Here is a 13,498-nt window from a genome sequence, read left to right on the forward strand (position 1 = left end):
TAAATGCTGCGGCCTTATCACTAAATAGTGGTAGTAACAATATGGCTCCCACTTCAACTCCACATCGAACAGATCAGCGAAGGAACTGAAAGGGGCACTGTATCCTTCTGTATTCCCAAGCACAAATTGCCACCTTCAAGGGAGACGGGGAAGGGAATAATTATTTTGGAAATATAATTCTAGTTTCTGAATTTAATCCCACAAAAGGGGATTTTCAAGATTGTGTCTAAAGTCCTCTTGATAGGTCTTGATAGGTAAAAGCTGCCAAAAAAAAATCTTGGGTAATATTAAAGTATCCATCATTCTTACAATAAACCCAATTGTAATCAAATAAATAATAAAAAAAAGTTCAATGTCACATTAACACGCTTGAGGCATAAATGGAATCGTTGACATGAAGTCATTTAACACAGAATTGGCACAAATTATTTCCTTCACTCACCAGTTTTTTATCATGCTGTGAGAATACCTGAAATATTTAACATGTATATATAACGTAAATTTCTAAGCAAGAATAGATCCTGTGTCTGCATGTTGTTTTGTATATTTGTGCAAGGGAAGCTGTGCCGCTACTCAGCTGCTCATTCACACAAACAGGCACCCTCCCTGGCTGATAGACACATAGCAAGAGAGCAACATGTAGAGCATACAAGGATAGATTCTGCACTGAAGTGCAAAATGAATTTTGTGCAATGTGGCATGTTTCAATACAGAATGAGTTGTGCTTCATTGTTTAACATGTGGCATGATCTATTTAACTTAGAGGCACTGATGTACCCTTTGTGTGTTACTGCTATTTTGCGCAGGTGCAATTGAGGCATTTTGCTGCATAATGCAATTCCACTAACAAAATATTACCTGAAAAAAATTTAAATGGCAAAGTAGCAGGTGAATGACTGCCATTTTGACATTGTTTTGGTGAAGGATTATTTGCCGATAAAGACACTTGTATTGTGGAAACAAAAAACCCTCACAATTTTTGGGTGTTGCATTTATTATACTGATTGGTCTGACAGCGTACATTTATGTTCAATAAGTAAATGTTGTGTGAAGGCTAAAAGAGAATTTAGAGTATCAGCCTCGGACAAATTGTACCTTGGCAATGTCACTGACTAAAACACATTCCATACTTACTGCTTTTTCCTAGATCATTATGGACGTCAGGCAGTTAATAACAACAACTTGTACATATATAGCACTTTTACAGTAAACACTTCACAGTTGGATGTCAGACCATCGGAGGAGGAAGGTAGAAACATAGGACCATAAATGTTTAGCATAGAAGGAGTCCATTTGGCCCATCATGTATGTGCCAGCTTTTTGCTGGAGGCATCCCAAGCTAATTGCACTGGTCTGCTCTCTCCCCAGTGCCCTGTATCTTCCTCTGCTTCAAATATTTATCCACTTTTTCCTTATCAGATGCAATGGTCCCTGCCTCAAGCATTTCATGTGGCAAAGCATTCCATGCTCCAATAATCTTCTGTGTAAAGAAATTTCCCCTAACCTCTCTCCACACTCTCTTTAAATTCATGACACTTTGTCAATGACTCCCCAACCAAAGGAAATAGTCTTGCCCTATTCACTTTAATTAAATCCTTCATAATTTTAAAAACCTCTATTAAATCTCCTCGTAGCCTTCTTTGACCCTGTGGCAATAGTCCCATTATCTCAAGTCTTCCTTGTAACTATAGTTGCTCATGCCTGGCATTATCCTGGCGAATCTACATTTTTGTACACTTTATATAGCTTTAACGTTATTTCTATATTGGAATGCTTAAAACTACATACAGTGCTCTAACTGTGACTTAGCCATTGCTTTGTACAAATTTATCATAGCCTCTTTGCTCTTGTATCTATGCCCCTATTTATAAAAGACAAAATGCTTTTGGCCTTGTTTAGGGCTTTACCTACTTGCACCTTTATGGAATTATGTATTTGCACCCCAAGGTTTTTCTGTTCCTCCATGCCCACCATGTCTTTCCATTGTCTTTATACTTTCCTTCCTTGTTTTTCCTCCAAAATGTATCACCTCAAAAAACGTTTTTGGTGGCAATCTCCAGCGGTCCCTTTAAGGATCGCTAGTTAGGTCACAGAAGGAATCACAGAACTGAGTGGCACAGGCCCCAGTGTCTACTCTGCTCAGCATTGACCAATTTCCCAGAAGGATCCTTAAACATGGGTCAGGCCCCTCATTAGCATATGCAAGGGCCCTATCGCCTGTTTCAGGCAGTCAAGAGAGACACCTGAATATCACCCAAGCCAATGCGGCATCAGACTTATTTAAGGTGCCCCAAGGGCCCTTGCATAGCCCCGCGAAAGTGGACTTTTTTGCTCTTGTTTTGCGCTCGACAAATGGGTGCAACGAGCTCCAATTTCTACCCATCTATATGTGAATGGTTTGCAGGAAGGATTTTTGTATGCCCATTTTTGAAAGCAACCTAGCTGTTTGCACCAGGGAGGTCCCCCGGGAATCCCGCTATACTTGACATACTAGGAGGAGGAGGAAGAGAACTGGTATGTCGCTTGAGGTACAGGATGTCAGAGGAGGACTGCTCAGAACCACTCTTATGTCCCCCCACAACCCCCACCCCCACCAACTGAATGTACAGGCCAAGGAGAACATTCTTGCATTTAACGGAAGAGCAATGTGTGCGGAGGACCAATTTAATTCCTGGCGGGAAGCCGGCTGGAGTGGATGGCTATCCCACGTAGAAGCCTTCATCGGAGGTTCGGCAGATTTTAACTGTCGTTTGAATGCCGCCTGTCAGCTGCTCAACTCTATTGGGCGGAAAGTGGCAGCTGGCCACTGGGCGTCCCTGAGGCTGCTCACCAGCACCGGGAGGCTCATCCATTGCCAAAACCAGCAGTGTTAAAATTACAGATTGGTGGGAACGGAGTGGGAGATAGAGTCACTCCATTCCTGCTCCTTTCCCGACGATCGGGAAGTTAAAATCCTCCCTTATGTTTTTTCTGGGAGGCAGTCACAGACTTGTGCCACATCCTGCAGGATGATTTGCAGCCAATTTCTAGGGCAGTTCTGATGCAGTGAAGATCACAGCAGCCCTCAATTTTTTTACCTCCATTTCCTTCCAGTCTGTCACAGGGGACATCAGTAATACAGATCATTCTGCAGTCCATACAAGTATAAAGCAGTTGACTGATGTATCGTTCACTGGAGCAAATACCTTCATCACTTTCTCATGGACATCTGGAAACAGCAGAAGAAAGTCCAGGAGTTTGCTTAGATTGCAGGAGATCCCAAGGTGCATGGCATCACGGATTGTTAAGATGTTACCCACAATACTACAGCCTACGTGAATTGCAAGGGCTTCCATTCCATCAATATGCTGTCAGCCTGTTACCATCGCAAAAGGTCATACTGATCAATGATCACTTTCTTTGCAACTATCATGATGCCTTAATCTTACGCCAGTCTTCCACTCCCCCATTGTTCTACCTTGACAACAAAAAAACCAAAAGTACCCACTGTAAGTCTGAATTATGACATCTGTGCACCACCCCTATACATCTGCTGAACACAGGGTTAATGAGATCAATGCTTCAATGAGAGTTATTATTCAGCACACCATAGGAATCTTGAGGCAACAATTTCAATGCCTTGACAAGTTCTGGGGTCCGATATAGCTCAATCAAAGTGTCACGCATCATCATAGCTTGCTGCATGTTATGCAACGTGGAGTACATATGGATCTGTCTGGTTTGGCAAGGGCTCTCCTGAGGAGGAAGACATCCGTGACATTAAAGACACTGAAGAAGCTACAATTGTCAACTGCCAGAGCTGTACCGCAAGATCTGATTGAGTGCTTTATATAATGACCTGTCTGGCCGCCCTGCATTAACAGTCCTGCCAACTATCTTTCTCATTCCCTGGAAATGTGGACATTTACCATCACAATCAACTTGCCAAACAGATCATTCATCTCACCTCATTACAGGAACACTCGCTGGACACAATGCTAATCAAGTGGCACCACATTTTATTGCCAAACATACTTGTTTGATTCTTACTGTTTGCCACCCTGGTACTTGTCATTGGTACCTGGTACTTGTTATTGGTACCTGGACTTTAATCTGCTGCTTCTATGAGGTGCTCTCACAGTGGCTGAAGCATGGAAGACTGGCTACTGTGTCAAAGGTTCCTGAGGTGTCTGGTGGTCATTGGCCTCTGTGAGCATGTATCTGAGGGCCCGCTGTAACCCGCTTCACTTTGGTGGCTGCTGGGGCTAGCCTGGGCCTGTGTACCTTCTGGCACCTGTGCAAGCATTTCTCCTCGTCTCTGAACCCATTTTAATTCATAATGTTCTTTGAGGTTAGGGTGCCCAAAATTGTTGACAATGTTCTGAACAATGCCCCACCAGTGTTCTGTGGAAAGTTGAGAGAAGGAAACTAAAGCTGAGGGTAGCAAGGCAGGTCAATTTAGTTCAAATGGCCTTCAATAGAATGTGAAATTCCTTACTGGCTCTGAAACATTAAAGGAAATCATTTCAAAATTCTCTTACAACTGTTGATCATTATGACTGAATGCGAGCACACTAGTATAAATGGAAAGTAAGATTTGATCTGTCAAACCAAATGATCATTAAGAATGAATTCCATTGTAGCTTATTTTGACTTAAAGTCAGATTCCCTCAAAATTCATGAGCACTTGATTATTGATAACAGTTTCATATTCACTTGATACTTTCAGTGAATGGTTAATAATCACATCCAAAATCCTTTTCCTTTTTCAGCTTTACTAATGGTGCAAAATATACACATACTTCATGCTTCCTATTCCAATGTGCATCACCTGACATTTACACACATTTAAACCTATCTGCCATTCTGTATTCCAGCCACTTAATTAATTCAGAACTTTGAAGTGTTTTCATTCTCCCTTAAACTCATCATCTGGCCTATCTTTAGCATCAAATTTATGTGTGTTCTATTTTAATAAATTTGTTAACCTTTGGTGTCCTCAGTAAGATTTATAATATTACGGGAAATGCTTGCCTCCAAATCATTTTTGAATTATGTGAAGACCAGGACACCGAGAACGGACCTCCACAGAACCTGACTGGACACTGCTCCCGACCAGATATTTTCCATTTATTACCACCTTCTTTTTTCTATTGTTAAACCAGTTTGCAATTCCATCAGCTAATGTGTTCTCCATCCAAGGGGTAGATTTTCAACCTGCCGCCTGGGCGTAGAACTGGCATTGTGGATCTGCCGTCCGTTATACAAACCGCCCAGTTTACATTTCTGTTTTATGCTCCTGCGGCAAATTGAAAATTTACCCCCATAAGTCTTATTCTTCTTTAAAAGTCTCAAGTGGAGCTTTATCAAATTACTTCTAAAAAGCAAATAACTTATATCCACTGGGTTGCCCTTGTCTACCAATTTAGATATGGCCTCAAGAATACCAGTAGATATGTGAGGTACGACCTTTTGTTTCTAATCCATATCAAATATCGTTTATAGTCTCTAAATTTTAGATGAACATTACTAGAGGTAGCATTTAATGTTTTTCGGGCTAAAACGGGCGCAGCATTGACAAATTTAGCAGTGGGATGACCGTCGCCCAATCTGCATGTGCATTTGGACCACTGTTAAATTTGTTGGGCCCATCTTTTAGGCGTCTTAGGTGGTTGCCTGAAATGGGCATAAGGTCCCTTGCATATGTTAATTAGGGGCATAACGCATGTTGAACGAAACCTCTGTAAAATTTGTTTATGATGAGTGGACGAAGTGGCCAACCTTGTCCCGGTCAGAATTTGTCAGCAGCCCCTGTGGACGGCAACGAAAGTTGCGTTTTTTAAAAATATACATTTTTTAAAACCTTCCTGTGGAGCTAGTAGAAGCAGGAATGTTCCTCCGACTCCACAGTTACTGCGATCGGCCCCCTCCCTCCCCCCCAACCCCTGTTTCTCGCTCCAACCCCGCTGCTAGCACTTACTTTCGGGATACTGCCAGTGAAGTAAGCAACTCGGCATCTGCGGAGGAACAACAGGCACTGGCAGCTCGAGCACAAAATATTAGTGACCCGAGGCCCAATTTCAGGCCGGCCCCGGGCCTCCCAGTTGAGGCACGCACTGCCTGTGCAGTGCCCAGTCTGAACCCAAAAGCAGGCCCCAACGAATTTCTGCCCCCTAATGTACATACTTAGTACAAATGCTGATCCTTCGAATGCCACCACATAAGACAATAAAAACAAAGGAATAGTCAAGGAGGAGCAAGGGACATTTGGCCCATCAAAGTTCATCCCTCCAATATCCTAATTCTCCCATTGTAGGATCAAGCTACATTTTGAATATCTCTAATATTATTGCCTCAACTACTCTCCCTCTTTATTTATTCTAAACACTTATCATCCTTTGAGTAAACAAAGTATCCTGGTATCACTTTTAAATTTACTTTCACTAATCTAATCCTATGTGCCTGGTTTATTTTAAAGTAATATTCTCACCTTTCCTATATTACTTAATATTTTATAGACCTCAATAATGTCTTCCTTTGACTGCCTTCTTTCTAGACTGTCGAGGTTGAGTTCCCCTCATTTCTTCCTCCTAGCTCAATGGGGCCCATCATAACTGAGCTGGAACCTGACTATACTCATGAACTTGTGGCAAAGATCACTGGACAGCAATCAATCATGGCTGTGTATTTTGCACGGAGTGTATTTTTTTGTGTGGAATTGAGAAACAATTGCTGAAATTACACAAAGTTGGAGGATCTGATATATTTCATAGAAGTGTTCTATATTATAGGTTTCAGAAACTTCAATAAAATACAAACCACCCCCTGCCTTCACAAAGCGTCAGGGACTCCGCAATAAAATTGGACTTCGTCCAGCCTCAGCAATTAAGCGCAAAAGTCCTGTCTGATATGTTTTCACCTCCTAGTGCTGGATATTGAGACTAATCAAGACCAACCTGCCTGAGTTTGGATAACCTGGCAAAGCAGTGAGATGAAACCAGGAAATATCGTGTTTTCTGTGGCTCACTATCCAATAACTGGCACGTGCACTGAGCTATTGGGGAAGCTCATAATGATATTTCTAAATTGATTTTGTACAGAATGATTGATTATGAACAGAATATATTTTACAATATGACTTTTACAGAAAACAGAAAATCTATAATTCATTTATTTACCTCATTAACAGCAACAATGATGATGAACATAATGGGGTAGAAATCGCTCGTGAAATAACGGAGAGCTCAACAGCGCTCACCGTTGTTAGTAGCAAAATGGAGGAACAAGTTCCAGCATTAGCACATACGCAGTGAAACGCAGAAATCCAGAACTTGCTCCTGCTGGTTCGCCAGCGATATGACAGCTTCGAATTAAAGGTATATCGCACATTGCAATCAGAGAAATCATTGAAAAAGTGCAAACTTGCTTATCTGCCCAGCTGGAAAGTGACTAATTATGCCACAGAACAGGTACGCTTAAAAATACCAGGTCTAAACAAAGTTTTAACATCATGGTAAGTCTTAATGACTGCCAAACAACTAAAAATTAACGTTTAAAAATGAGGAGTCTCATTACTCCTTATTTTAATAGTTTTTGGTCATTAAAACTTTTTTTTTAATTACATTTTTATTTAACTTTTCCCTTCTGTTTCTTTTATTTAATTCAATTATTTATTACCCTCTTTTTTTTCGCTGTCTATATCTGATTTTACATTGATTTTAATGTTGTACCTTTCACTTCCTGGTTTACTGCTCCAAGCCTGCAGAGAGTTAATGCAGCTTGTCAAAAATGCTGCGATCTGATTGGTCGAGGGGAGAGATCGACCCTCTTGCTTCTCCCATGGGTCCTAGCTTCGCTGGCGGTAATGCTGGGCTCCTCGTCGCTTCCTATTCGAGGGAGTGGCCAAAGAAAAGTTAGTGGGTTAGTATAAATCTATGGAGCGGCGAGCAGTGTTGGTTCGCCCCTCTGAGCAATTTCTACCCCATATGTCAGATTTGAAGACTTTACCAGCAAGTATAGAGTAATGAAAGTTGCTATGGTTATTGCTCCTTGAAAAAAAAAGTATCTTCCACTTAGAAGGGTTGGAGAACACTGGAGTTTACACCGATTTTCCGGAATCCACGGCTGTTACGGTGGACAAACAGGAGAATCCCTGCAGAAATTTACCTCTTAGTGTCTGGGCGTTAACTACATCCAAACCCCTTTCTTGCTCTGTTACTTTCAATGGAATAGATACTGCTTGAGTTGCCTGGCCCTATGTGAATAGCACATTAAACCTGCATTTAACAGCCCATTCAATTAACCTATCTAAATCTGCTTGCATCCTACTAATCTTATTTTTACTGCTAACCTTAGCACACATTCTGAGTCATCTGAAAATTTACTAATAGTATTATTTATGCCCTCCTCAAGCTTTTTGATCAAAATAATGAACAATAAAGGATAGAACTGAGAGGAACGCTCATACTGGGCCCCAGTTTGAATCCTTCCTGTTAATAACCACCCTTTGTTCATGCAATTTCAAACACCTCCCAATCCATTCCACTGTTTCCAATAAAACCAATAGCATCTATTTTTTTAATAATTGACCCCTTTGTGGACCCTTACCCAAAAACTTTCTGTAAATCCAGGTAAATAATAGCCACGAGATTTCCTTCATCCACTGTGTTAGTTTTTTCCTTGAAAAGCTCAATAATGTTAGTGAGGCATACCCTGTGTGTCCTAAATCTAAGCTGGGTGTCCCTAATAACCACAGTACTCTCTGGATCCTAAATTTCCTCATTGTCTTCAACACCTATATTGTTGTTATGCCACTATTGCACTGAAAAGATTGAAGAAATTTGAACTGTAGCACATTTCGATATATTTACCCTAAATTTACCCTATATTTACGCTAAATTAAACGCCCGTCAAAGGCCCTCATGGCTCAGTTGCATAAATGAACAAAGCCTGCCCCACTCAGGATTCTTCAGCGGTCTCTGTGGCCACCAACTGCAGGTAAGTTAAAAAACATTTTTAAATAAAACCCATCCTGTGGAGCCAGGAGGAGCAGGAGTGCACCTCTGACTCCACGGGAGTCGCGATTGGACCCCCTTGTAGCCTGCTACAATACCCCCTCCTGGGACTTACCTAAGGGCTGCTGCTGGCAAGATAGGCAGCCCAACGTTGATGTCTTCGCTCGGGCAAGCTGCATATGGAGACGCGACCAGCGCAAGCAGCTTGTGCCAAGTATGCTGATGAGGCCCAAGGACCAATTTCTATTGATCCTCTGGCCTCTTGGTTCGGGTGCGGCTGGTGCCACAGCACCAAGTTAGAGCCCAAAAACGGGCCCTGACTTATTTCTGGGCCTATACTTCTTGCCATAGAACCCAGTGTTCCATTAGCTTCTTTATGGCCTTATCCACTTGAGATGCTGCTTTTGAGTGTTAATTATACCCATGTGATTTATATCAATTAGTGTTAATTGTATTCAGGCGGTGCATATCAATTGGGGACTCTCTTGTATCCATTTATAAGAGAGCTGATCTAGGGTGTGGTGTAGGTGTAATGTGGATCTTTGTGAATAAAGGCTTGGAAGCAACTAAAGACTTAGTATTCGATCCTTCACCACCAGGCTATCCAGTGTATCACCAGATTCCTCTGCTCTTATATATCACCCAGCCTTCCCTTATTTAAAGCATAATTATTACTTTTTTTTTCCTAATTGTACCACCTCACATTTAGTGACGTTGAATTTCATCTGCCACTTTTTTGCCCATGCCACCATCTTATCAAAATATCCTTGCAGCTTCCTTTGGTCCTAAGAGTTATTTACTATGCCTTTTATTTTATTATCATCTGCAAATTTGGACACGAGTCCCTTTACTCCTATATCCAAATCATCAATGTACATAGTAAACAGAAGGGGTCCCAAAACAGAACCATGTGGAACACCTCTACCCATTTCCAACCACTCTGAGAAACTCCCCTTAACCTGTACTCCCCGTTTCCTTCTAATTATTTTCTCTTCTCTAGATATTTAGTAATTTCATCTTTATTTCAACATTTTCCCTACTACAGAAATTAAACTAACTGATCTGTAATTATCCAGATTAGCTCTGTATCCCTTTTTGAAAATGGATATTACATTGGTCATCCTCCAGTCCACATCCACTCTCAAAAACTCCTCAGGTACAATTTCTAGGGCTTCCGCTATTTCTTCCCTCAGGACCCTTGAATGTATCCCATGAAGATCTGCCGCTTTGTCCTTTAGCTTAACTAATTTCTCTAATACGTTCCTTTTATTTATTATAATGGCCCAGAATTTGCACTGAGCGGCGAACGAATGGCACCCACGGCTAGTTAGATTTAAACTTACACACAAACTTTCCACGGGCTTCTAGGCGCCAACTTGCCGCAATGGGTAGCCGAGTAAAGTGCAGCGTCCTCTCCCGGACATCTGTGAGCTGTGTGAGGGGGGCAAGGAACTGTCTGTCCACTCAACCAATCAGTTTGAAGCATCCTTGACAAGCCACGCGGAGTGAAAACCAGGAAGTGCAAGCTTCAGCTAAAATCAGTTAGAGAAAGCAAAACAAAGAGAGGTTAAGAAATTTGAATTAAAAGACAGAGATAAAGGGCTCAAATTTTGGACGTCCGAGCGGATGCGTTCGTGGCAGGGGGGCTCCGAAAATTGGGGATTCCCGGGGAGGGTCCGAAGCCCAGTTCCAACCCGCCCACTTCCGTGTTCCCCAATGATGCGCATGCACCCCATGCTGCAGGACTCCCGCCGGCAATTAGAGCCAGCGGGATCCCACTTAACTCAAATAACTGGATATTTCAGGTCGTTAGCAGACCTGATTTGTAGGATATTTTAGGAGGGGTGGGATTTTCATCTAAACTGAGAGTGTTTCCCGTACTGGGGGAAATACTCCCAGTTGAAATGGACGTGTTGCAGCCACAGTCTGTGGCAGCTGCAAAGGTCCATTTGACAGGTGGGGGTTGAGACCCTCACTCATTGCAGGAGGCCACTCTGTCACTTTGGACAAAGTTTGGCCTCCACCACCCTCCTCCTAACACTAAAATTCACCAACTTGCAACCTCAACCCCAGTGTGCAGGCACATTTACCTACCTCGCGGACCCCCTCAAATGTACATCTTCCGGATGGGGGCTGCCGTAGCTGCAGTCATGACCTCCTCGGAGGACGAACAGCATCACCAGCCTTGCCGGCCACGCCGTCCACCTCTGACACGTGAAGCTCCACAACACTGTGACACATCCACCTGCACAGCAGGAGGGAGGGCAACCGCATAGAGAGATGCGTCGCAGAAGGCACTACCCTCGCCACAGGGTCCACAGACCGAGGCTCAGCTTCCTGAACCTCTCTGAGCAGCAGTGCACATGGAGGCTCAGAGTCACTCGACATGTAGTTGTGGACATCTGCAGCCTCCTTCATGCCGAGCTGCTCCCAGCTGGCCCGAGCACCATCTTCTTACCTGTCGCTGTCAAAGTCACCACTGCCCTCAACAACTTCTCCTCCGCATCCTTCCAGTGTGTCACCGGGGACATCGCCGGCGTCTCTCAGTCGTCTGCACAAAAGAGCCCTGCAAATACACCTACACCCACTCTGCAGTGACACAATGGGTGGCATCAGTTGTGGGTCTTCATTGTGATCTTCAGGAAAGGGCATTATTACACAAACCAGACAAGATTTGCAAAGACGTGGCAGTAGTGGTGACAATATAATATGTAATGTGAGTTGATCAGAAATTAAATAGAAGTAAAAACCGTGACAAACCCTCAAACATCCTTGTGCATCCCCTTCGTGCTCACGACACGTTTGCCTTAGGCTTCCTACTGCACATATGTGATGCATGCCCTGTGGCTGCAGCACAGGTAGTGGCAGGTTGGGTGAGGCTGACCGTGAAAGAGATGCATCAGAGGGTGAGTATGAGATAGAGCCATGAGATTGTATGAGGATTGGGTTAAATGGTAGTGGTGGGATGAGTACTGGCGAGGTGAGTAAGTGCAGGTAAGATGAGGATGAGGTTTGAGTGGATGTGAGGAGTGATGTGACAGAGTAGTGTTGGCAGTGCAGAAGGAGATGTGGGGTGGGGGCTGTGATGTGGCAGACGGAGTGTAGGGGAATGAGTAAGTGTACTCACTTTGGCTGACCTACTTAGGTCATTGAAACGCCTCCTGCACTGTATGCAGGTGCGTGATATGTTGGTGGTGCTGGTGACCTACTCTGCCACCTCGAGCCAGGCCTTCGTGGTGGCAGAGGCAGGCCACTTCCTCCCGTCCGCCGGGGAGAAGATCTCTGTCCTCCCCCTCCTCCTCACCCCATCCAGTAGGACCTGGAGTGAGGCATCATTAAATCTGGGAGCAGCCTTCCCGCTGGGATGCTCCATGCTGCAATTTTGCCTATTTTCTGCAGCATCAATCAGTGGAGGACTGCCCCTTTAATTAGGGCTCCTCCAGCTGACAGCCTATGATGCGGGTGCGCAGTCCGTCCGCTGCGCAGCTTTCCAGCGCGAAACCCGGAAGCCAAGGTGAGTGCCTTCAATTAGGCTACGATCGCGTGTGGAGCACCCCGAATTCACTGGGCGCGTTACCCCCCGCTGCCAACCCACCTCCCTCCTAATATCAAGCCCAAAAGAGACAGAAAGAAAAAGTTAAATTTTTTTTTAAAATTTAAAATTATTTTTAAATGTTCAACAACAATTAAAATCGGAACAAATGAGATGCCACATTTTTAAAAGTTGATTTTCAGTGCCAGAGAGTTTGTTTGGCAATCATTAAGACTTACCACACTGTTAAAAGTTAGCTTAGACCTAAAAAACTGAGCGTACCCTTTTCTGTATAAATTAGTTAGTTTCCATCTGGGCAGGATAGCAACTTCACACTAGTCCATTCATTCCAACGGGGATCCAGCCGGTGAGCTGTCCTTCCCGCGCAACTTTCGGAGGAGCAGGGCATCTCACAGAGCAACTTCCAGATTTCCACGTTTGCACATGTGCCCTTGCCGGAAGTTGCTCTTCCATTTGCCCTGAAATAACGGTGAGCGTTGTTCAGCTCGCTGTTATTTTTGGAGCAAATTCTGGGCCATAATCTTTCATTTACCTTTTAACCAATTCAAGATTTACCTCGTCCCCAATATCCTTTTCTTTTGTAAACACTGAGGTGGAGCAGTTGTTAAGTAGACCCTGCCAATTTCTGTTTACGCTCTACTAACTCACTGTCCTCTAGAGGGCTCAGCTCACATTTAATCATTCTCTTTTTACTGATATCTTTGTAGAATACTGTTGTTTCCAATATTTTTTTAGATTCCTCATATTCCCTCTTTGCTTTCCTTACTCTCTCTTAACCGCTTTTCATATCTTCTTGTTATTTTTAAATACAAGAAGTCTAAATGGGGTAGAGGAGCAAAGAGATATAGGGGTACAGATACAGAAGTAAGTGTGGAAATTGCAGAGGTACTGGCCATAATCTTCCAATCCTCCTTAGATATTGGGGTGGTGCCAGAGGACTGGAGAATTGCAA

General features: G+C 43.3%; 1 long non-coding RNA gene across 4 annotated transcripts in view; it reads right to left on the reverse strand.

Annotated features, from left to right (window-relative positions):
- LOC137327354 (uncharacterized) overlaps positions 1-13,498 on the reverse strand; it is a 118,911-nt gene that overhangs the window by 10,401 nt on the left and 95,012 nt on the right. The window contains exon 1 of one of the 4 annotated variants that reach the window (XR_010964429.1): positions 7,158-7,283. The exons of the other annotated variants lie outside the window; for them this stretch is intronic. This is a non-coding gene — a long non-coding RNA (uncharacterized lncRNA). Of the gene's footprint in view, positions 1-7,157; positions 7,284-13,498 lie in introns of those variants that run through there. 4 annotated transcript variants of the gene reach the window in all.

The sequence above is a fragment of the Heptranchias perlo genome, chromosome 11 (assembly GCF_035084215.1).
Source record: "Heptranchias perlo isolate sHepPer1 chromosome 11, sHepPer1.hap1, whole genome shotgun sequence".
NCBI lineage: Eukaryota > Metazoa > Chordata > Chondrichthyes > Hexanchiformes > Hexanchidae > Heptranchias > Heptranchias perlo.